A 26,824-nucleotide genomic window follows, 5' to 3' on the forward strand; every position below is an offset into this window, starting at 1 on the left:
TCCAAATGGATTAAAGACCTCAATATTAATCTGACCACTTTGAACCTGATAGAAGAGAAAGTGGGAAGTAGTCTACAAGACATGGGCACAGGAGACCACTTCCTAAGTAGAACCCCAGTAGCACAGACAATAAGAGAAACAATGAATAAATGGGACCTCCTGAAACTGAGAAGTTTTTGTAAAGCAAAGGACACTGTCACTAAGACAAAAAGGTTACCTTCTGACTGTGAGATCTTTACCAATCCCTCATCAGACAAAGGTCTGATCTCCAAAATGTACAAAGGACTCAAGAAACTAGACACTAAAACTCTAATTAACCCAATTAAAAAATGGGGTACTGAACTGAACAGAGAATTCTCAATAGAAGAACTTTGAATGGCCAAAAGACACTTAAGGTCATGCTCAACCTCCTTAGCAATCAGGGAAATGCAAATCAAAACAACTTTGAGATATCATCTTACACCTGTCAGAATAGCTAAACTCAAAAACACCAATGATACCCTATGCTGGAGAGGATGTGGAGTGAGGGGAACACTCATCCATTGTTGGTGGGAATACAAACTTGTGCAGCCACTGTGGAAATCAGTGTGGCGGTTTCTCAGGAAACTGGGAGTCAACCTCCCTCAGGACCCAGCAATTCCACTCTTGGGAATATACCCAAGAGATGCCCTATCATACTACAAAAGCATTTGCTCAACTATGTTCATAGCAGCACTATTTGTAATAGCCAGAACCTGGAAACAACCTAGGTGCCCCTGAATAGAAGAATGGTTAAAAAAGGTGTGGAACATATACACATTAGAGTTTTACTCAGCAGTAAAAAAACAATGACATCTTGAATTTTGCATGCAAATGGATGGAAATAGAAAACGCTTTACTGAGGTAAACCAGACCCAAAAAGAGGAATATGGTATGTACTCACTCATAAGTGGATTCTAGCCATAATTAAAGGTCTTTGAGCCTATAATTCGTGATCCTAGAGAAGCTAAATAAGAAGGTGAACCTGAAAAAAATCATATAGTTATCCTCCTGGATATTGGAAGTAGACAAGATTGCCAGGCAAACTTGGGTGCACGGGAGTGGGGTGTGTGTGGGGTGGATGTAAGGGGAGATGGTTAGAGAGAAGGGAGAAGGGGAGGATTCAAGATGGCTTGGGGTAATGAGATGGGTGAGATGGAGGAAGGATGGATATGGGAGCAGGGAAGTAAATATCTCAACTAAGGGAGCCATTTTAGGGTTTGCAAGAGACTTGATTCTAGAGGGGTTCCCAGGTCCAAGGAGAGGTCCCCAGATTGTTCCCTGGGCAACAGAGGAGAGGGTGCCTGAACTGGCCTTGTCCCATAGCCATACTGATGAATACCTTGCATATCACCACAGAACCTTCATCTGGCGATGGATGGAGATAGAGACAGAGACCCACATTGAAGCACTGGCCTTAGTTCCCTAGGTCCAAATGAGGAGCAGAAGGAGGGAGAACATGAACAAGAAATTCAGGATCACGAGGGGTGCGTCCACACACTGAGATGGTGGGACTGATCTAATGGGAACTCACCAAGGTTAGCTGGACTGGAAGTGATGGAGCATGTGATCAAAATGGACACTCTGAACGTGGCTGGCAATGAAAGCTGACTGAGAAGCCCAGGGCAATAGCACTGGGTTTTGATTCTACTGCATGGACTGACTTTGTGGGAGCCTGGTTTGTTTGGATGCTCATCTTTATAGACCTGTATGGAGTGGGGAGGACCTTGGACTTCCCACGGGGCAGGGAACCCTGACTGCTCTTAAGACTAGAGAAGGAGGGGGGATGGGGAAGGAGAGGAGGGAGAGGGACTGAAAAGGGAGGCGGGGAAGAGGTGGAAATTTTTAATAAACAAATAAATTATAAAAAAATAAAAATCTTTGCTGAGAGAAGATTAGTAGAACTTATTAAGAACTAATAAAACTAACAGCAAAAAACAACTAAGTGGGTGGCTTGGAACTCAGCAGAGATTTTTCAAAAGAAGAAACATAAATGCCTGAGAAACATTTGAAGAAATCAACGCATTAGGGAAATGCATTAGGGAATTCAATCTTCATTAAGATCATATCATATACAAGCTAAGATTTAAACAAAAAAGCAAAAACAAACAAACACCAAAAATCAAAACCAAACCAAACCAAACAAAAACTTACAGCATGGCTATTGAGAATGGGAAATGTGGGGAAAGAGGAACAGTTACTCTGTGCTGAAGGGAGTGCAGATTGATACAACCACTATGAAAATTAATGTGATAGTTTTTCCCAGTAAGTTGGGAATATATATACCTCAAAATTCAGCTATACTACTCTTGGGCATAGTCTTATAGTATTCTATATTCTACTACAGAGACACTTGCTCATCCATGCTTACCAGTGCACTATTCAAATATCCAGAAGTTGGAACCAGTAGATATGTTCATCAACTGATAAACAAAATATGGAACATTTTCAGATTGGAATACTACTCAGTTGTTGAGAAAAAATAAAATTATGAAATGCACAGGTAAATGGAGGTAGTTAGCAAACAGTACTGACTGAGGTAACACAGACCCAAAAGAGAAATATTGTGTTTTATATGTGGATTTTAGCTTTTAAATCTTTGATATGTGTGCTTTAGTCTGAGGTTAAGTACCTTCTATGGGACTATGTGGGAGAAGAGGATCTTGGAAAGGAAGTAGACCATGTGGTGGTGGCACACGCCTTTTATCCCAGCTCTTGGGAGGCAGAGGCAGGCAGATCTCTGTGAGTTCAAGGCCAGTCTGGTCTATGAGAGCTAGTTCCAGGACAGGCTCCAAAGCTACACAGAGAAACCCTGACTAGTAAAACAAAAAACAAATAAAAAAGAAAGAAAAAAAAGAAAAGGAAAGAAAAAGAAATGGTCACTAGCCACGACCTGTTGACAAAGGAGAACTCCATTTTCTCCAAAGAAGTCTCACTGTATATAGTCACAATACTCTAGGGAGGCCCCATACCTAAAAGTAATAGCAGGCTAACAGTAAATGAATTCAATGGTATTTTTGTAGCCTTTTTTAAAAATCTCATTTTGCTATGTTTGGCTTTTTGTATATATGTGTGTATGCATGCATGTGTGCATGTGCATGTATGTGTGTGTGTGTGTGTGTGTGTGTGTGTGTGTGTGTGTTTTACTGACCCTTTGCTTGTTTATTTTGATTTCTGCTTTGGATTTTGTGGTGAGATCTGTGTTCATTTCATAATTTTTTTGTTTCATTCTGAGGATATCACTAACAGAAGAGCACAGAAATTTTTAAAATAAAAACTGAAATGTTTAAGAAATCTACAAGAAATACCAGGTTGCTATGACAATATAAGAAGAATTAAAGAAAAACAAGCTTATAGAGATGGTACTGATAAAGAGCACATTGAGGATAACTTTACAAGTTTTGTTAGGTTATAAGTTATTGTGAAAAGGTCTATATAATGATTCTTAGCAAAAGTAATATGAACTAATTAGTGCTTTAGAAAGGGCTTAGTGACAAAATAGGGAATATTCTTAGAGAATATTTCTGGAGAGAGTTCTCAAACTGAGAGGTTGCTATGATTATCAAAGGGAAACAGTGAAACTTGCCTTAGTCTCGAATAGAGAAATAATTGTGAGCAATGAGTCACAAGTGTGGGCATGAAAACACAAGAAAGCCACAATTGTGTTCCATTTGTTGCAAAGCTAGCTTTCTCATTAGAGTCACAAATGAGTGGTTTACATTGAAAGTGGCAAAACAATTGAAAATGCAACAGCAACCTCTGTGAGATGGAAAACAAAAATGAACTTCATCTGGTTTGGGGCACTGCAAAGCAAATCATATTCAACAATTACAACAGTCAGTGGGGGAGGAGCTTTTAGTTTCCCCCACCTACCTAAGTTCTGCCCTCTCAACAGTCCACTGCAGTTTCTGTATTCATTAATGGTGATCACAGCACACAGAGGGGACTCCCACATCAGTTGCCATCATGTGCTTTTGAGGAAACCTCTGGACACTTTTAATTAGGCAAGAGGCTATAATGAGAAAGATGAGACCACAGATTAGGGGACTTGGTAGGGAACCTAACCATTGTCCTAATACGGACCTGCTGATGGCACTGATTTGATCCAGGAGGAACGTCTATAAGTTTAAAAAGCAGGGCAATAGTAGAATTGTGGGGATAATATGGAGGAAAGGAGTGACTAAGGAGAGGATCCAGAGTGGGAGAGAAACAAGTTATACAGGAGGAGGCTTGTCGGGGAACTTTTTGTCTAATCTTTGTGTCCTGTTTCAAACCAGTTTGAATTTGGTGCATCGCCAAATGGCTGTGCTCTGGGCCTTTGCCATCTGTTAGGTTTTAATGTGGCCTCCGATGGACCCTTTTCTGGGGCACTCTAACTGCTGCTCTTTCTACATCAACTCTCTAGCCAGCTATGTAGAAGTTAGAGATATCTGAGCCCCCAAATCCAGCAGTTCAGGTAACCTTTGAAAACGGGACTAATGGGCCATGAAACTCATCCCTTTTCTTGTCTCTCTGGGGCTCTGGGCATTTCTTTCAGGACTCAGAACTAAAAAAGCAGGGCTGAAGGATCCTTTGTATCAGGTAATCTCTTTGTTTCATGAGCTCTCAGAAAATATAAAAGCAATTTTATACTTGTTTACCCAAAATCTTTGAGGACCAACTTGGTTTTTGGCTGCTGAAGTACTTCAAATTTAAAGAAAACCATAACTCCTGACTATTGCCTAACATGGGATTTGTACTGCCATCCTCCAGGAACCTGCTCATTTTTAATATGAATTCTCTCACATTTTTGTGTAATTTCCTGAATTATTGAGTCAAAAGTGGTTCCACGATAAATATATCTTTCAACATGGATAAGTTACAAGTTCTTATTATCCTAAATTGGTAATTATATGTTTATGGCAAATATCAAAAGTACCCTTCCTATGTTTAGTCAGAATTGGAATGCATTTTATAAACATCGTGTCAAATATCCTTCTAAAACCATCCCTAAAATCTTTTTGGAGCCAAGCATTTTTTTGTTGTTGTTCCCATGACCAAAAAGTCCAGAAGGGAGGACAAAACAAAGCGAAAAACTGGAACCAGAAATTTCTTGCTAGATATCTCAATATATGCTGAGTACTAAGTCATAGTTTTGAAACACCTACCAGGAATCATAGTTGTAACAGCTCCCAGTTCAGATATTTGTCTAAAAATATAAAATGGGAAAACTGGGCAAGAATAAAAACCTAACCAGTGACCAAACAAAACCCTTAAGCTTTGGGAAAGCTACTGGAATTATTAATAAGGAGAAAAGCCTAGCAACACTTAGAAATGTATTATTTATTAAGGAGCTGTCAGTGGGGCTCATAAAAAGCTGTGAGTGAAAAATATGCTTGTTTGGGTTGAGTCTATTATTGCCGACAGGCCTACGATGAGCCGGAAACAATGGGGGCATCAATCTGACTCTCAGGAAAGCATTTGTTATGACAGCAACTATTGCAGTGACTTTAAGTGAATGAATCACACTATGTGGTAAGAGAAATCAAGAGTAATTAAAGAACAGGGTTTGCTTGCAGTCGGAATAGTGGATCCCCACTCACTTGTCTTCAGGACAGTCAGGGGCCAGCTTGCACCATGAACCACCTGACCGTCTCTTGGGAAGAAAGAATCCAAACTGCTAGTATTTCTCTAAACCACTATAAAACTTCCTCCATGATTTCTCTGAAAAGTTTTATCTACAGTGACAATTAGTCATCATAATTAGAATAATTATTCAATATACCAAAACTATACCAATGCTATAGAACATGGTCCTCTGAACAGGAGCGCTGGTACTATCTTCATCAGTTCAGACATAATTATCTCTGAGAGACTAGACTCTCAAAATCAGGCCCATTGATTGTTTCTCAGAAAGAAATTGGAGTGAGGAGGTCCATTCTGTTTGTGCCTCCCTCAAACGTGTATACAGTTCTGCCCACACTTCACATTATCTTATGGTCTTGAGAGATACACAGGTATATAGAGTGTGAAAAGTTAACTGAAGTGAAAACTCCATTTATTGAGCTATGGGGAAGGAATCACCTATGCTGAAGTGGACTTCTTGAAAAGGCAACTGCTTTGAATCACCCATGTTTTTGTAAATAACACCTCATTCACGCTTTGTTAGTAATTTTAACCTGGTGTATCATTGGTGCTCTATGTGGTAGAACAGACATTTGTTTAAGTTTACCTGGGAGAAATTCATTACACCAATTAATAGTTCCACTGAATTTGGGAGATAGACTTGAGAAACTGGCACTATATCTATGCCCAATTTTAGAAAAGGGAGAAGCTGTAGGTGGGGCGTTAAATAGCTTATCCAGTGTTGCAAACCCAGGAGGTTATAAACCCAAGCTCATATTGCAAAATCATTAATCAAGAAACTGCCTCCACAGTCATGCATCAGGTCAATCTGATAGAGGTGTTTTCTCTATTGAGGTTGCTTCTTCCCAAATAATCCATGCTTATGCCAAGTTGACAAAAAAAAAAGAAAAGAATGAAAGAAAGACCAGTCAGCACATGTGCTTCCACTTTGTGGACTGAACCATCTCTGCAGTCTTCCTTAGCTTCTTTACATAACTGTTATTTTTAGTGATTTGGTGTCCCTGGTGCAGGAGAATTGTTTGTATTCTGTCAATCATGTTTTAAATAAATGCTGATTGGCCAGGCAGGAGGTGTAGGCGGGAAAACCAGACAGGAAGTGGAAATGATGCAAAGAGAGCAGGAGAATTCTGGGGAGGAGGAAGTTGATTCCTTTCACTCCTGCCCAGATCACCGAAGCAGCAGGTTGTGAGCTGCCCCACTGAAAAAAGTACTGAGCCACATGGCTAACATAGATCAGAAAAATGGGTTAATCAAGGCATGAGAGTTAGCCAGTAAGAAGCCTGACCTACTGGGCCAATCAGCATTACAACTTACGGAGTCCTCTGTGTCATTTTCTTTGGGGCTAAGCAGCTGGGGGCTGGGCAGGACAGAAATCCGAACAAGCAGGCCCGGCCTTTTCATGTTACATGTCCCTGTCTATATAATAAAGATCATTTAGAGTTGAGGTAAGAATTAACATAGAGAAGGAATCTGATGTGATGAAAATAAATTTTAAATGTGAATTATTTTTTCTTTGACTGAAGAAAATTGACCATCTGAAGCTTTTCTGGCCAACCAATTGTGATCTAAGAATTGACATGATCTTAAAACCTTATCTGAAAGGCAGTTTCCGAACTCTCCTTGCAATGCACAGTTTTATGTGTTGGCATTTAAAAATGTCAAGTTAATGGCTGATCAATTCTATGAATTACCATCTTTGGAGGTGACGCTAATCAATGAGGGACTTGGCAGGATTGGCTTAATGAAGGCATTATTTGACATTGAGGAAGATGTGATAATAATGGTTTGGTATTTGTGATTTTTACTCATTTATCATGTCATTACCAAAGCAAACTTAACATCTCTAATTGAGCTCCTTGATGTTAAGATTTCTAACAGGCTTATGGTAATTATGTTATTACGAAGATTATGTTAATAACAAGGCTGGGCATTTTAGAAAAAAAGAGAGTTAATACCAATAATAATTAAACAGTGACTATCTCCATGGAGAGAAGGGGTGAGGTGGAGCAAGGGCTTTATGAAGGAAAATAAAGTTTTAAACAAAGCTAACTAGATGAGATTCCAAAAAAAGAAACAGAAGTGAAAGACAGTCCCTGTGGTTAGAATTGTGGAATGTGTTTGTGTCTGAGGCACCACATTGCAGACATTCAGGTACAGGATGGTTAATTTAGCTAGATCAAGATGGAATTCATCTGGCAATGGATGGAGATAGAGACAGAGACACATATTGGAACACTGGACTTAACTCCCTAGGTCCAAATGAGAAGCAGAGGGAGGGAGAACATGAGCAAGGAAGGCAGAACCAGAGGGAACCTTCATCCGACAATGGATGGAGATAGAGACAGAGACCCACATTGGAGCACTGGACTGAGCCCCCAAGGTCCAAATGAGGAGCAGAAGGAGGGAGAACATGAAAAAGGAAGTCAGGACCGGGAAGGGTGTGTTCACCCACTGATACAAGAGGACTGATCGAATGAGAGCTCACCAAGTCCAGCTGAACTGGGACTGAACGAGCATGTGATCAAACCGGATTCTCTGAATGTGGCTGACATGGTGGCTGACTGAGAAGCCATTGACAATGGCACTGGGTCTTGTTTCATCTACATGTACTGGCTTTTTTGGGATCCTGGTCTGTTTGGATGCTCACCTTCCTGGACCTGGAGGGAGGGGGGAGGAACTTGGACTTCCCACAGGGCAGGAAACCCTGACTGCTCTTGGGACTGGAGAGGGAGGAGGAGAGGGAGTGGGGGGAACAGGAGGGTATTGGGAGGAGGGGAGGAAGTGGAAATTCTTATAAATAAATAAATAAGTAATTTTTTTTAAAAAAAAGAAAGATGGAATATACCCACAGCAAGACCATGACCAGAAAAAAAAATTGTACGAAGTTGAAGATCTTTTCTTCTAAGGTAAAAACATAAGAAAAAAGGTATAAGAAAAGGCTATAAGTAGAAATGACAGATTCAAGCTAAAGAATGTGCATCAAATATGTGTAGAAGAGATAAAGACAGAGATAGAAGAAAATGTCAGAAAAGGCAGAGGGAGGTGGCCGCTAAAAGGTGAGGAAGAGGGAAAGGGATGGAGAGAGCAGGGACTTTAACAAGACATAAAGGAAAATACAGGATTGTTACTTTTACTCGGTCCCAAAGGTAACAGATACTACAGATCTGAGAAAGAGTTGAGCGTGTATGTTTCTCATTGGCTGTGGAGTATGCTTCCTGATCTTATCTTCAGAATCCAGTCACGCAAAGTTGACAGCTGTGCCAAAGGGACAGAGGTGTTCGACTGTGGCATTAGGTGTGGCTTGCTAGCAGGGTGCGAGCCCATCATACATATTCAAATTGGTGTCAGTGGTTGGAATCTGAGCCGAAAATCAACAAAGGTCAATGGGACATGAGGGAAGTACGAACTTCATCATTTTCTAAGTGATAGATATCAGTACTTCCCTTCAAGATATGAATTGCACGCACGTGTCAGGGTTGGGGACCTATAATTCTAAATAAAGTTAGCTTCAAATCTTCAGTTTTTCTGTTGTTTAGAGACACCTTGTGTCATAGAGGAATGAGATAAGCACCCCAAAAGTGAAGTATTGTTTGCATAAGTCCTGTACTGACCATTACTGTTCTCATTAACACGCATGACAGGCAGAATAGATTTGCATATTTGTGACTATGAGCATCAAATGAACAGAGCGCATTCAAACAGCAAGTCAGGTTGAAGAATGTCATATACTAAACTTATTAACTTTAGATCAGAAAAAATTCAGCAAACTACAAAAGTACATATGTAGTAGTGTCTAACTTGGCAATCTTATGGGAAAAAATGACTTTCTAATTCTTGAAGCTCTGTGAAAGCAAAATTTGAAATCAATAATTTCTAACAAGGTCTAAAATTATCAGATCATATCCAATTAATTATGGATCATTCTGGTTACCACGTTTAAAGAGAAAAGTGATGAAATGAGCTTATGCATAAATGGAAGATTCTGATTGCAAGCTCGAAACAGAGAATTAAAGAACCTAAAAATGCATAGAATGTTCAAAAGAAAGCATAACATATTTTAGTAAAGTCAAAGGCATTTAACACAGCAGTTGTCTAATTGCTTCTTTAAATGAAATGATTGACATGAAGGACTGGCCAAGCAGTTTACGGCTTTAAGTTCCAACAAACTCACTTTCATCAAGAATTTCACAGGCATCGTTTAGACTGTACAGGAGATGCGGTCACTATCTCAGGCAAAGTAGAGGTTGCTGGAGATTTATCCTAAGTGCAAAAGGAACTTGAGCTCTGAGTTTCCTAATTCTGTAAATTTATGATTCTATGCACAAATGTAGGACATTAAGATTAGTGATGTTCTTGTTTGGTGTGTAAACTGCAGCCCACTGGCCAGTTCATTCTCAACTACCCTCTAAGAGTTTGTTGGCTAGTCATACATTTGCATACAGATTACACAGATGTCACGATCACAGAAAAAAAATATGAACTCAGTCAGCGTAAAACTGTTCTATTGAAATATCAGGTCTACCCATCATGACTTTGCTTAGTTACAAAAATGAAGGTTTTTGTTTGCCCATCATAAAATTATTTCAGTCAATTTGTTTTTCTTTTGTTTGCTATGATTTATCCCTGTTTCTAGCTCTATGCTGCCTAAATTAACTGGTCATTACAATTCAAAATGAGAAAAATGTGTTTATCTTCTGAGAAAATTGCATAGATAGTGAAGAATTGAGTCTGGTTCTTTGGGTCTTCACCAACTGAAGTTAAAATGTCTTGTGCTTTTCTATTTAAGGCTTTAACGCTTTTCAGATAAAGCGATTACAAAGTTTTGTGTGTTTAATTAATTTACAGCTAGATTACTGCAAGCCATTCTCTTTTCAGTGAATGGGGATAACTAACGTTAAAACAGAGGGAAGATTTTCTTTTTGGTCATTAGACAAGAAAGAGACCAATGAGGGTATTGATTTTAATTTCATCATTTTAAAGCTAAAGAAATGAAACCTGAATGAGTTATATAACTTATCTAAAGTGCTAAGAGACAGGACGCAAATATCTGTCTTCTAAATCTAACACATTGTTCCTTGTCCTCATTAATAACACCCTTGTGCTATAGTAATTTTCAAATTCCTTTCAACTGAAAGATAACTAATGAGGAAACTAAGACTTCAAGATTTTAAACATAAGTCAAATTGGGTTCAAAATGTTCATATAAGTCAAATCACTTGGTTCCTCAATTTTGTCTTCTGTCATGAACCAGCATAGGGATACAACTCATGTCCCTATCCAGCCTCACCACATACCCAATTGCATGTATTATTTGTATCTCAATACGCCAAAATAGGAATCTCAGTTTCTTCACCCATTCTGCGGATCCTGGTTCTGAATATTTAGTTGTGAGCTTATAATCTGGTATAACCACAGAAACCAGGAAAGTAAAAAGGGCGACAGTAGTGGAGAAACTATGTACGTAGGACAAAGGCACTGTGAAAAGGGACATGTGAGAAATTAGGGTGGGGCTTTAACTGGGAAGGAGAGAGGGAGAGAGCAATACTGAGAAGAAGAAAGGGATAGAGAAAAATAACACTAAAGATGTTGGAAAATGCCATAGGTAAACATACTTTGTGTTCATTTTAAAATAAATAATAAATAAGTATATATACATGTATATATTAAGTGAAGTTATGTCACTTGAGGTGATAATTCTCCCCAAAAGAACAAAGACCATTTAACAAAAACTTCAGTGTCAGACATGTAATAATCTCCCTCCCTTTGAGAGGTTCGTTCGTCGGGGGAGTCTAAGTAACTCATAAACAATAAAGGCCACCGGCCTTGCCTTTGGTTGCCTCCTCAAAGATGTTTGTTGTTATTTTTATAAAATTCATTTAGTTTTGTCTATCATGAAAGTTGTGCAAAAGAAGTAAAATGACTATTAGACAAGCTAGCACAGCCACCTTTGGTACTCTTCTCATTTTCAAAGTGTAATTTATATTATTACCTCTTAAGGTTGTACCTGCTGTCCTCAAGTCCATTGTCATTTCTCCAAGAAGAGCTGTCCTTGACAAGGGACTTGGTCCTGGGCCCTGGCCTGTGGCCAGCCTTCTGCTTATTTTCTAGGACCTGCCAAGTGATGTATTGTTTCCACATTGAGCATTGTTTAATGTTCATACACCAAACACTAATTGAGGCTTCCAGGAGATTATTCTCCAGCCTTTCTCTGTGCCAGTGCTGGGCCCAATCTGTTCAGGGCCCCTGGGAAACCATCCATCCAAATGCAAGGATACTTGATCCACAGTCTGCCTGGAAAATCAGACGTTCCGCAGAAGCCACTTGGCCTTGGAATCTTTGGTCTTGGAAGTCCACATTTCAGAGGAAGTCCATCTGTTAATGAAAAGATTCAGGCATTTAAAAATCTCTCCTAAGCGGCTGCTGGTTCTCAGTACAGAACAGATTTTAGGGTCAAAGCAGCCAGTAATCCAGGTTAATGCTCTTCATGGTTGCGCCCCTGACAAGGACCACAATGAGTACCTATTGAGTAAATGGGTAACACAAATAATGCTAACATTTTCTGTGTGTATTCAGTTTTCTAAAACATTTTCTTTCATTTTTTTTCACATACCACCTTTCAACTGTTAAACCTTGGGAGATGAGGTTCACCAAATGCCCTTCATAACAACTTCATCTTGATCACCTATAAAATGAAGAAACGGCTCACAGGGATTTTGTTAAAATTCCACAACTAGGGCTTAGAGAGCTGGCCCAGCAGTTACATCTCCACTCTGCTCTTGGAATTGACTTGAGTTCAGTTTCTAATACCCATTTCCAGAGGCATACAAGTGCTAGTAATTCCACCTCCAAGGGAATCAGAGGCCTCTGCCCCTCTACAATCACATGTACTAGTATGTGAAAACACACACACACATGCTAAAAAAAACCCACAATTTAAAATGATAAGAAAATATTTTTTAATTCTACAACTGCATGTATTCTGTCTAATAAAATTTAGTCATTTTTAGTCATTAAAAATGTGCTTTTTGATGTTGACATTGAGAAAAACTTTGATATAGATAAAAATAGTCCATTCTATTTTGAGAGAAAAGGTGATTAGTTGACATGCATGTTACAATTGTACCTACAAGAACAAAACGATGTTTAGTACAACTGATCAGCGAGGTTTACCATTTCTTAATGGCAAAGCAAGAATAGATTCGTAGGTTTAAGAATGCTTCTGAAATTTTTTTCCCAAAATGACAGTTTGTGCTGAGTGTGTATGTTACAATAAAAACTTGAATGTTCTCTATATCTGGAGTTTACTATCTGTTGTAAGGAGGCTGCTTGTTGGTTCCCAACCAACTAGCCCAGAAATAATCACAGAGAAACTGTATTAATTATATCACTGCTTGGCCCATTAGCTCTAGCTTCTTATTGGCTAATTCTTACATATTAATGTAACCCATTTTTATTAATCTGTGTATCACCATGCGACTGCGGCTTACCGGGTAAACTTCTGACATCTGGTCTTTATTGGCTCCATGACTTCTCTCTGTCTCCATCCTCTTCCTCCCAACATTCAGTTTAGTTTTCCTTACCTATCTAAGTTCTGCCCTGCTATAGTCCAAAGCAGTTTCTTTATTCATTAATGCTAATCACAGCATATAGAGGGAAATCCCATATCAATTATCATTTAAATTCCATACTTTAATTTTTAAAAAAGTAAAACCACAAATGTAAGGCAAAGTTCTGTTGTGTTCAACAGTACTATTGACCAGCACAACCTTTATGTTCCGGTTATGTGTTTAGAGTATTGATTGATGGGTTCATCCATTGATCATTATTTGAGGTTTATAGCATGTTGAGAGTTTCTCATTTGAGACCTATAACCACAATGTTTATGCATCATGGAAAGAAGTCTGGCCAATGTTCCAGCATTGTCCACCAGAAGCTCCATTATGCTAAGTGCTCAGAATATTAAACATTAATTTACAGAGAGATGAAAAAGGCAGAGGGTGACTTTTGCAGCTATTTCTCATTATCAGAAATCAACAAATAATCTTAAAAAGCATAAAATTTAATCTAATCAAAAATGATACTATAATTAATCTATTTTTAAAATTTTATTTGTTTATTTTTATAAAATGATTTTTTTTATAACTTTACTTACCTGGATCAGTTCCCATTCCCTTCCTTCCTTCTGCTCCCCCCACTTCCCTCCCACCTCCACCCACCAGCCACTCCTCAGAAAGGGTAAGGTTTCCCATGGGGAGTCAACAAAAGTCTGACAAATCATTTTGAGGAAATATCAAGGCCCTCCCCTCTATATTTAGGCTGAGCAAGGTATCCCTCCAAAAAGAATGGGCTGCAAAAAGCTAGTTCAAGAACTAGGGATAAATCCTGGTCTCACTGCAGTGGCCACAAAGACTTTCCAATCAATACGACTGTCACCCATGACTGTCAGAGGGTCTAGTTTGGTCCTATGCAGGTTCCTCCACTATCAATCCAGAGTCAGTGAGCTCTCATTAGCTCAGGTCAACTGCTGTAGGTCTTGACCCCCTGTGCTCATATTATTGTTCCTTTATCTCTTTGACTGGTTTCCGGAAGCTTGGACCCATGGTTAGGTGTAGATCTCTGCATCTGCTTTCTTTCATCAGTTGCTGGATGAAGGTTCTATGATGACATCTAAGGTAGTCATCAATCTGATTACAGGGGGAGGCCAGTTCAGGCACCTTCTCCACTATTGCTTAGGGTCTTAGCTGAAATCATCTTGTAGACTCCTGGAAATTTCCCAGATGCCAGCTTTCTTGCTAGTCCCACAGTGGCTCCCACAATCAAAATATCTCTTTCCTTGCTTTTCCTCTCTGTCCTTCTCTGAGCTTGACCATCCCATTCCCTCCACCATCCTCCATCCACTTTTCTCTCCTTCCTCCTTCTGCCCTCCCTTCTCCTCCCCACCCACTCACAATTTTCTCAGGAAATCTTGCCTAATCCCCTTCCCAGGTAGATCTATGTATGTCTCTCTTAGGATTCTCCTTGCTACCTAGCTTCTCTGGGGTCAAGGACAGGTTTTCCTTTGCTTTAAATCTAATATTCACTTATGAGTAAGTACATACTGTGCTTGTCTTTTTGGGTCTGGGATACATTACTCAGGATTTTTTTTTGTAGTTCCATCCATTTGTATGTAAATTTCAAGAAATCATTGTTTTTTACAATTGGGTGATACTCTATTGTGTGAATAACCGCATTTCCTTTATTCATTCCTTGATTGAGGGGTATATAGGTTGCTTCCTGGTTCTGGATATTAAAAATAAAGCTGCTAAGAACACAGATGAGCAAATATCCTTGTGGTATGAGTGTGCATCCTTAGGGTAAAAGTCCAAGAGTGGTATTTTTGGATTTTGAGGTAGATTAATTTCTAATTTTCTGAGAAACCTCCATACTATTTTCCAAAGCGATGTACAACTTTTTATTCCCACCAGCATTGGAGGAGTTTTCCCCTTGCTCTACATCCACTCCTGCAGAAACTATCATCAGTGTTTTAGATCTTAGCCATTTCGACAGGTGTAAGAGGGTATCTCAGAGTCATTTTGATTTGCGTTTTTCTGATGGCTAAGGATGCTGAACCATTCCTTAAGTGTCTTTTTAGCCATTTGAGATCCTTCTGTTGAGAATTCTCTATTTATATCTGTATCTCATTTTTAAAATATTTTTTAATATTTTGATATCTAGTTTATCGAGTTATTCACATACTTTGGAGATCAGCCCTCTCTTCTGTCAAATGTGGGGTTAGTGAAGATCTTTTTACACTCTGTAGGATGCTATTTTGTCTTATTGACTGTGTCCTTGCCTTACAGAAGCTTCTCAGTTTCAGGATGTCCCATTTATTAATTGTTACTCTCAGTGTCTGTGCTACTGGGCTTATATTTAGGATGCGATCCTCTGTGCCCATGCATTGAAGGCCACTTTCCACATTCTCTTCCTTCAGGTTCAGTGTGGTTTGATTTATATTGATGTCTTTAATCCATGTGGATTTGAGTTTTGTGCATGGAGGATAGACATGGATCTATTTTCATTCTTTTACATGTTGACATCCAGTTATGCCAGCACTATTTGTTGAAGATGGTTTCTTTTTTTCCATTGTATAATTTTAGCTTCCTTGTTCAAACTCAGGTGTTCATAGGTGTATGTATTAATATCAGAGTTTTTCAGTTGATTTCATTGGTTCACCTGTCTGTTTTTATGCCAGTATCAAGCTGTTTTCATTATATAGCTCTATAGTAGTACTTGAAGTCAAGGATGGATGGTTATGCCTCCAGAAGTTCCTGTACTGTACAAAATTATTTTGGCTGTTCTGGGCTTTTTGTTTCTCATATGAAGTTGGGTATTGTTATTATGAGGTCTGTGAGGAATTATTTTGAGATTTTGGTGGAAATTGCATTGAATCTATAGATTGCTTTTGGTAGGATTGCCATTTTTATTATATTGATTCTACCTATCCAAGAGCATGGGAGATCTTTCCATTTTCTGATATCTTCAGTTTCTTTTTTCAAAGACTTAAAGTTCTTGTCAAACAGGTCTTTCACATCTTTGGCTAGCATTACCCCAAGATGTTTTATGTTATTTGTGGCTGTTGTAAAAGTGATGTTTCTCTGATTTCTTTCTCAGCCCTTTTATCAAAAAAATGATGCTATAATTTATTAATGCTTAAAGAGGGCAAAGTCTTTTAGTGGTGTTTAAAAGGTGGAGGTAGAAGGGAGCTTTTCCTTTAACATAAAGCTTCATACTAAAATATTCACTATGGGCTTATTTTCAATAACACATGACTCTTCTACCTCTACCTTATTTGAGTCACAGAATATTTTATTCCGACACTATTTAAGATCTTAGCTCATAAGAAAGATAGACTGCTTCATTATTTCATCTCTAAATTGTGGTAATTTGGTGTCTTTCCCACATATATGATGGAATTAGAATTTTCCTCAAGATGATATGAGTTGGTAAAGGTACTCATGTTCTACACAAACTACAGGATCCTCTTGAGCATCACTGAGTCAACCTCCTGTTTACACAGCAAGGTACAAAGAAGAAAACTATCTAAACTGAAATGATCTTCCAGATGTCTGCATTTGGATTGAGTTAAAATGCAAATGTGAGGAAGAATAAAATGTGAAGCACTACAATTTATAGATAACTAGTTAATAACATTATTTTTTTTCTTTTTTAGAAAGACTAATGGATTTCTTGAGAGCAACAGGTATCTCAGGGAAATCAGGAGACAGTTTTTGCAGGAGAGAGATAAACAGGTTTAAATAAATTATATATAGCAGCTATATGTGTGTGTGTGTGTGTGTGTTTATGTATATATATGTGTGTGTATGTATGTGTGTGTACATGACACAGCACACATGCGGATTAAGTGGACAATTTGTAATAGTCTCTTTCCTCCTTCTACCAAGTGGATTTCAGAAATCAACTCAGGTCTACTGGTTTAGTGGTAGCACCTTTTACCTGCTGAGCCATTCCACTGGTTGTATCTTCAGTTTTATTTCACATTAAACTGTATTCTAGTCAGAGACGAGGGTCAAATTACATTATTTCTTATCTATGAACAAAGGCATGCTATTTGATTCAAATTTGCTTTCATCAAGAAACACCACTCCATTCAAAGAAAATGGTAGGAAATCTGCTTTTATAAAACTATTTGTGTGAGATCTTCCCAACTACTTTTCCAGTTAATGACTTATTTTTTCTTAATTATTATATGTTACATATATACAACTGCAGAGTCCATTTAGTGTTGTTTATATGTATTTCTAATTAGTACGGACCCCTTGTGATTGGATAAACTATTAGGGATCTCATCATTGGAGAAGACTGATTCCTCTCTCAGTAGTCATTAATTGCCTGTAGATCTCCATTTAGGAGAAAATCTTGTGATATTCCTTCAATCCATGTTGTTATCAACTGGTGTTATCATTGTGCATGTCTTGTTTAAGTGACTATGTTGCAAAGATTTCATCTATAGAAGTCAACCTTGTAGGAGATGTTCACCCCACTTCTCCTGTCATGTACTGTCCAGATATACTTGTACCTTTTAAAGGGACAGCATCTGAATGTCCAACAGCTATGGTTAACCACTGAAGAAGGCACTGGAGACCATCCTTTGGAAATCTAAACCTTATAATCGCTTCTTCACTTCAAAGCATATTAAGAAATTTCATTTGGGAATGATCTTTCTTAGAACAGAGGGAAACACCTCTTGACTTTGGTTCTTACAAGTTTTCTTTGCTTTTAGTTTTTCTTTTTGTTTGATACAAACCTTGGGACACCAACAACAAAAGCAAATATAGGTCTCCAGACAAACAGGATTGCTTCAAACAAACTGTGCAGAGGAAATATTTAAATTACTGAATAAAAAAACATGTAGTAGAAGAAAATGTTTCCAGGTGACACACACTTGTGTTCCCAGGACTTTACAGCTTGCAGCAGGGAGACAACAAGCTTGGAGACACCCATGGCTTCCTAACAAGACTTTACATCACACCCACAGAATCTAGGTTAAGATACAATTCAATAGTGGAATATTTGCCTAGCTTGTGTAAGTCTCTAGACGTGATATTTTGTTCCACAACAAAAATGCTAACCACATAGCTTATAAGGGATTAATATTAAAATATAAAAGAAACTCATAGTAGCTTAATAACAAAAAGTGACAAATTTTAAAAATAGAGGACCTGATGACATTTCTCAAAAGAAAACCAAGCGTTGACTTTAAAGATATTTGAAGTCTCTAATTACCAAAAAAAAAAAATATATACAAATCACTGCATTCTGTCAGAATGGCTACCTTCAAAATGACAGGTCGTAGGAAATGCTGTCAAGAATGGAGAGAAAAGAGAACCCTTGCACAGTGTTGTCTGACATAAGTATCAGTTTAGCCATCCCAACAAAACAAAATGTTGGTTCCTCAAAGAATGAAAGACAAAACCACCATATGAACGACTATGCTACTCTTGGTGCATTTTGGAAGAAAATGGATTTGATATTTCAAAGAAATATTGTATTGCTATTGAAGCTGTTAATAATAACTGATACATAAAATCTTAATATACTTAATATATGTGTGTATATATCATAGATTGTAATGGAATTCTATTCATATGTGAACCTGGTGTCATTGTGTTAAACAAGCTAAGCCACATGGCCTTACTTATCTAGGGAGTAAAATAGATTTGTAGAAACAGAGAGTAGGATAGTGGTTTGTAGCAGCATTAACAGAATGGAACAGTGCTAACAGAGAGGACAAAGGTGAAGTTCTGCAAGGAAAAGCAAGTTCTGCATCCTCTGGGCAACCTGATGACTGCAGTTAGTGCTGTGCTCCATACTTAAATGTGCTCAGAGTCCATCTTACCTCTTCTCATCATACAGAATGCTGTGTGAAGTGAGGATGCTAATCAGCTGTGGAGTGGTTCCTGTTTCATCACATCTCTCTGCATATTGCTTTTATGCATTTAGAACAGGCTATAGACTTTATTTTTATTTGTCAATTATACTTATAAATATAAGACTTGGAACTCCTTTCCTGTCTGATAAAAATAATTTTCCTTTTAATTTAGTTAACTCAAAACAGAATGTTACTATAATAAACATATCACTTTTAGTTTTTACAATTAAGTTACTTCTTGGTGACTCTGAAATGTATCATGGCAGAGGAAAGGTAACCATATAGCTAAAAATGTATCACTTCCAGAGTTCTAGAAGTGGGGTGAAGAATGAAATACACAGAGATAAGATCAAAGGTGGCTCTTTCTGAGGGGCATGTTAAGTATTTTAGAAGAGTGGGTGTATTATAAAGGGAAATTTCCATTACGTTTCTTCTGTTTTTTTTTTCTTTTTTTTCTTAGAAGTTTGTTTCTACCAAATTGGAATTCAAGAAAGAGAAACATTTGTGAGGAGCTAGCTCCTTGACAGTTTCTACAGTCATATGAAATGCTTTTCTTAATTCATACTGTTCTCAATTGTAATTAAGTGACTTCTTGTGGAAATGGTTATTCCAGGACTGGCTTGGTTTTAAAACAAAAGGACTATGCAAATTGTGACTATTTTGCCCCATTGGCCAAGGATTCTAATAGGCTACATTATAGTAAGCAAACATTAAATGTTTGATGATTGAAGAAATGAAGAAGCGAGCATGCTGTCTGTGGCTGTTTAGTTAAGGATTAGAAATCTAATAAGCTCAGAACTAGCGATGCATTCCTGAATATGGCACAGGAATGCGCAAAGCACTCTTGACAATCTAAAATAGAAACTCATGTCAGGAAGACATAGGCATAGGTGAATGCATGTAACACAGGCTTTTTTTGGCATTAAAAACAAATCCTTCACCTTTAGACAATGGGGATGAAGACACTAATGAGAGCTTATGCTAGAGAGGATACAGAATAAGTGGGACATTTCTCTACTATTGGTGGAAATGCAAACTTCTACAGTCACTTTGGTAATCAGAATAGTGGTTTCTCAGAAAACTGGGAATCAATATACCTCAAGACCCAGCAATACCACTCCTGGGCATATATCCAAAGAATGCACAATCACACCCCCAAACACATTTGTTCAACTATGTTCATACCAGAGTTATTTATAATAGTTAGAACTTAGAAACAATCTAGAAGCCGCTCGACCAAAGAATGGATAAGGAAAATGTGATACCTTTACACAGTGGAGTATTATTCAGCAGTAAAAAACAATGACATCTTGAAATTTGCATGCAAATGAATGGAACTAGAAAAAACAATCCTGAGAGAGGTAATCCAGACTCCTGTCAGGTATAGGATGGCTTCTCAGAGTCACTTTTATTTGCATTTTTCTGATAATTAAGGATGCTGAGCAATTTCTTAAATGCCTTTTGGCCATTTGAAATTTATCTGTTGAGAATTCTCTGTTTAGATCTGTATCCCATTTTTTAATTGAATTGTTTGGTATTCTGATACTTAGTTTCTTGAGTTCTTTATATATTTTAGAGAACAGTCCTCTGTCAGATGTGGGTTTGGTGAAGATCTTTTCCAATTCTTCAGGCTGCCACTTTGTCTTATTGACAATGTCCTTTCCCTTACAGAAGCCTTACTGCTTCTCAGTTTCAGGAGGTTCAATTCATTAATTATTGTTCTCAGTGTCTGTGCTACAGCCCATTTCCTATGGTGGGAAATGCTCAGACTTGATGCAGAGGGAAGGAGCTTGGTCTTATTTCAACTTAGTATATCAGACTTTGTTTACTCCCCAAGAGACACCTTGCCTCCTCTGAGGATCAGATGAAGGGTAAGATGGGGAGAGGTAGCCCTGGCTGTCCTGGAACTCATTCTATAGACCAGGCTAGTTGAACTCACAGAGATCTGCCTGCCCCTGCCTCTCTAGTGGTGGGATTAAAGGCATGCACCACCACTGCCCTGCCTTGAGATACTCTTTACCTGTTTCAGATCTATGACTATATCAGTATTATGAATAGTATTAATATTATTGTTATTCACTGAGTCATTGAAAAACAATATGTATGAATTTTTGTCAGTGTTTTGGTTTCATTAATGCTATTTTCAATGAGAACAACTCACTAAATACATTGTATTACTTATGCATTTATTTATATGTAAGTTTAAAAATAAAAATCAGCATGTCCAGCTTAATTCCCTGTATTTTCTTTTAAAAATGTGATTATTAACATTACTCAGTCTCTCCAGATGTGTTCTAACTGACCTCAGTTGGTTCTACCACAACACTTCATTACATGGCACTGTGTCATGACAAGATATTTCTGAATAGCAAACTGATAAGACTGACTAGCTAATCCCATTAGCAATTGACACCTCTAAGTCACAAAAGGCAAAGTCCTTATCAGCAGTTTTGGGTGCTCCTGATTAGGGCTATAAACATCAGCAAAAAATATTCTCTTTCTAAATTATTCTCTTAAAATGTGTCATATAATGTCACTATACAGATATCTACACACACATATATACATTATATACATATATGTGTGTATATATGCCATACATATATATACTATACATATATCCAAAATTTGTTACTCCTAAACCTATATACTTCATTTCCTTCAACTTTGGGACAAATTGACCATAGAGGTGGTGTGAGCTTTTGTCCTGGATGAAAGCTGTTGTGAAGGGCTACTCTTCCTTGGTTGAACTCTCTACACATGAGGAAATTATTTAGAAAAAGGAAGGATAAAGGGACCTTTTTCAGTGTCACTTTCCTGTCTCCGGGTGAGATCAGATGCACCCATCTACTCAGAGTGTGATTAGGTAATTAACTTATTTCATCCCACAAATTCTGAGGGATTTGTCAGAAGCAGAACCCACGTGCTGTCCAGAATGGCACTTGTGCATACCAAGCTCAAGGTGAAGTCCCCGGGAAAGCTGGGATTGCTCTCTGAGAAATGAGGCATTTAGCATCCTTGCTCATCTAAGTGCCTACCTTCCTCCAGAAGTTAAGACTTGTTGACAAGGGCATCCTAGTTTCTGCTTTTGGAGTCAGAGTGAGGATTGTCTAACTACGGGACCCTACCCCGACGGTAAAACAAGTTAGTTCTATTTTAAAATATTAGTGCAGTTCCCCAAACTTAATGACTCACCTTGAATTGGTCCTTAAACACACAAGCAGATAATGAAATTTTGCCTAGTGAATTTGAAGCAGAAATTAATGGTCGCCAACTCCTTGTTTTTAAATGCTGTCATTTTTCTAGCTCCTTTTCTCATTTAGAATGAAAATCATGCCTTTTATGCCACATGTGGAACAGTGGGAATGAAAGTCTGTGAATGAATTGGTTTCAGGAACCAACAGGAATGCTAATAGAACATGTAGCATTGTGCTGTGAGATTTGTATTTAATGGGGCCATATATCAATAAACTTGTTCCTTTCTTTTGGCTAAAATAAAAAGAAGCAGGAAAAGTAGTATATAAAAATACAATTGTTAGGAAAACTCTTAAAAAGAGCCTCTCTGCCAATGCAAAATAACTCCAATTAGACCAGATTAGACCAAATCAAAGATGCCCACATTTAATAAATGTAGTGTTCTTGGGTGGCTGGGAGCATAGGGGGAGACAGAGAGGGAGAGCACACACAAAGACCATGTGTTCCTTTTTCTTTCAGGAGCCTAAATAGCCTGTGGGAGTGATCCTGATTCTCCCTGGGGAGGGCTCAGCATTTGGCAGGCTTTCCCAGAGGTAGAGTCTGGACCAAGGCAACTCCCAGGCCAGGGGCTAGGGTGGTGCTTCCAAATTAATATTTCAGTAACTGAATATTAATATTACAATATTGAATGCAAAGACCTCCAATATGTCCCTTTGGCTGAAAATACAAAGCATAAATGCCTGATAAGAAATTCAGAACCAGGGAATCAGACTTAAACTTCTCAGGCACGATGCTCACCTGTTTCTGAGCAGCTCATCTCATTGCCTTGATCACCCCCTGATATTATCTTATCATTGATTCATATTCAGGTTCGTTCATTTGCAGCAATCATGTGAATGGGGCTTCTATTTATTCCCTTCTTATGCTCATTGCCCTGAAAGAAAACTTTAGTATTCTCTCCTCTTCAAATCTCTATATATATTACGTTATCTTTTTATGTAGCCTACATTTTAGAATATAACTATATTCACAATATCAGAATCCAGCAACTTTCTCCCAAATTATATCAAAGCATGATTTCCTATTTTAATCCAAAACTTAGACAAATATTACCATTTTGAGTTAATGACTTTAGAAGGAGCAATTTGTCCTGAGAGACAAGAAAGAAATTAAAATGCAGTGTCTGGCCTGGGGATGCAGATCAATTGGTGGAATGTGCACTTAGCATGCATAGCACCCTGGGATCCATCCTCAGCACTCTGTAATCTAGGAATTGTAGCCTGCCTGTAGTCCCAGGATTTTAGAAGTATAGACATGATGATTGTAGCTAAAATCATCCTACACATTATAGCATATTTATGCCAGCCTGGAATGTACAGAAGACTTTGTTTCAAAAAAGTTTAAAATAAATAAAGTGAAATAATAAAGTAAAATAAATACAGAGTCCCTCTTTGTAGTGTTTTTTCAGAATTAATTAGTGGAGGAAATGGTACTACTATTTCAGCAATTTCAAATATCTACTTCTAAAACGTGGTTAGAAATAAATGTTCCCTTTATACACTGATGCCAAATCATTCCCAGACATAAATCAAAACCAGAATGTCTCTCTGTTCTTCCACATACATACTCAGATTTCACATAGCTTCATACATGCCCTCATATGAATTAAACCTAAGCAGTAACTGTAATGGTCTGCTCTGTCCCTTTAAGAGACAAGCCACACCTACTCCCTCCCCCATCAGCCAAGGCAAACTGATCTTCAGCTTCCAACCTGAGTCCCTTCTCTTTTCCATCTCCGTCTTGAAGAGGCAGCCTCTGTCTTTCTCCACTTCTCCCCTCCTCCCTCTCTCTCTGTCTCTGTCTCTCTCAGTCCCTCTCTCTGTTCTTCTCTCTCCCTTTTCCCTGTCCCTTCCATAACCCACTAAATAAAAATCCAACCTCACTCTGCATGGTGTGCCTATCCATATCTCTGTCTCTTGCCTGCTGCATGGCTCCTGCCTGGGACCAGCCACCTTCGGAGACCTGCAGCATGGTCTCGTGGCATGCCCAACTGTTTGTCTCTCCTTGTGAGATTCGCTTCCACTCACAGCCCACTGCAGCCACTTGGGGAACTGTGCCATCCCTGCCTGGCACTGGCTGCTCTCAGGACCCCTGCCCACTGCTGCCGCTTGGGAACCTGCAAAATTTCTGACTCTGAAGCCACTCAGGGATCGGCATAATTTTACTTAATCCATTGCAGTAACTGTACCAGAAATAAAGGAAAGCAGATAGAAGGATCTAGGTTGACATCAGAATGTGAAAGACCCCTGGAGTTGGGAGACTCTCACTCAAGTTTCGAGATGACACAACCCCCAAGAACTCATGAGTGACCATCCTTGCGACAATCACACAAGGTTTATTGACAGGAACCAGCACGGTGGGGCCGAGACTCATATAGAAGAGTTAGACCCCAAGAGCTGGGAGAAGGGGTATTTGAGGGAAGAAACCACACCCCAAAGGGGGTAGGGAGGGCATCATTGGAAAATTCCAAAAATACCAGAGATAATCACAAGGGGTTAACTCCCCATTTCTCAAGATCGTTCTCAAGATTATAATCTAACTTTGTGGTCAGTCAGTTCCAGGAACAGAGTCACTGAACCAACTACCCTAGATGTTTGGCACTACCCTTCCTGCTAGGGGTCTGGATTTATCCTGATCTTTCAAATGAAGTCCGCAGCCCCCTTTGTAAGATAAAACGTGAGCCTCTTACTTTAATATGTTTTTTTTTCCCAGAAGAAAAACTGATGTAGGGTAAACCTACAAATGTGTATGAGTCCCCATGAGACCGTAGCTCTGGGCATTCTTGCTTTCATATGCAGGCAGCTCCAGGTGATCTTCAGGGCTTCCTAGGCCACCTTCAAGGCTCTATTCCATAGACACACAGCCCACCTGTAGCTCTTGATTTCACTGTCCCTTCAGATTTCAGGATTCAATTATTCATCCTTTTCAAGTTATTAAAATAAATATGAAGTATATATACAACAGTCTGGATAAAAATATCATGGCCTTGCTTGCTGTGCATATGGTTAGCCTGTCTCCAGGAGAACCTTGAGAATTAGATACGACTTGCAAATGTCTTACTTGGGGAAAACTGACTGGAAAAGAAACAATGTCTGCAGAGTTCTGTGGTACTGGGTACTTGTGAGAAAGGACTATGACCTGATGCCAAAGTAATGTAACATCATAGCTCATCTCACCTGTCCTGAAAGAAGTTGAGGCTTGGTGTATGAACCAAGCAAACCAAGCACTCAGCATCCAGATGGCACCCTTGGAATTAATTTCTTTTTTGTTGTTTATTTAGATGATTGTCTAAGAAAAGTTCTATGGAGGTCCAAACGTGTGAGCCTATTTCCACCCTGTCTGAAGGTCAGAGAGTTTTAGATTGTTATTGACAACAAGTGTGGCTACACACCCTGACCTAGGGTGTGGTTACTTGGTGTCTTTGACCTTAAGACGGCCCACACAGGTAGATCCACTCCACCCTGACCAAAGTTCAGAGATTTTAGCATACTTCTGCTTCTTCTTTTGAGTTAGGAGGTCTGACCTAGGGAGTGGCTGCCTTCAGGATACTTGGTCTAGGGTCTGTTCCCTGCCTAAACAATGGAATGCTAATGACTTGATTTCTCAAACTATTGAAGCAATTAACTGTTCTAGTTGTCCTTTGTATCATGTTAAAGCAGTCTTTTGTCTTCTTCTCCCTGTTGTTTTGGGGTATAAAAGTGTGTAGAAGATTAAAGCCTGTGATTTCAGTATTCACTGGAACTCCCTCCTGGAACTATCCTGGGTTTTCTGCTTTGTTGTTTTCACTCATGTCTTTATTCTCTTTACTAATTTTTATAATCCCGATGCCCCTGCCCTGGTAAGTGGTTTCTTTGTCAAAGCTCGTCTCGGACAAAGTTCTAGCAAAAATATGATAACCTAGTATTTAAAAACAGGTCATGAAGGGTCTGAAGACAAGAATAAAAATATAGAAATAAAAATATAGACACTAAAGATTAGAAGGTAGAAGTTTAGGATGTAGGAAGAAGGACACATAAAGCTGTAAACCTAAGTAAACTATCAACAACTTTCTCAGCAGATCACAGATCAATCTTCACAGGGATTACTTTCTCGGATGCCCGGGAAATCTCCATCACGTTAGCTATTTACAACTGACTGTTTTATTACAAGGCCAGAGCATCTCCCTGTAAACTGAGGGTAGTGTCTTGACTGTCCTTAACAAACAGTAGGTGTGAACTGAGTTTAACCCTTAGGAGACAGAGATATGTGACCTCTGAGTCAGACACTGTCTCTGTCATGGGAAACTGGCACTACCAGAGGAGAGGCATGACCTCAGTTTGTACTTGGGGATACCAGGAGACAGTGGATAAATAAAAGAAGGTTTAGTTAATGAGCTCTGATAATGAAGGTTGTAAAGTATGGCAGTCAATATCTGAAAATTTACCTAAAAATAATATGAAAGACTTTTCTTCTAAGTTCTCAGTCCAAGAATCCTAATTTATTAACCTTCTAGTGTTA

The sequence above is a fragment of the Myodes glareolus genome, chromosome 13 (genome assembly GCF_982192425.1).
Source record: "Myodes glareolus chromosome 13, mMyoGla1.1, whole genome shotgun sequence".
NCBI classification, from domain to species: Eukaryota; Metazoa; Chordata; class Mammalia; order Rodentia; family Cricetidae; genus Myodes; species Myodes glareolus.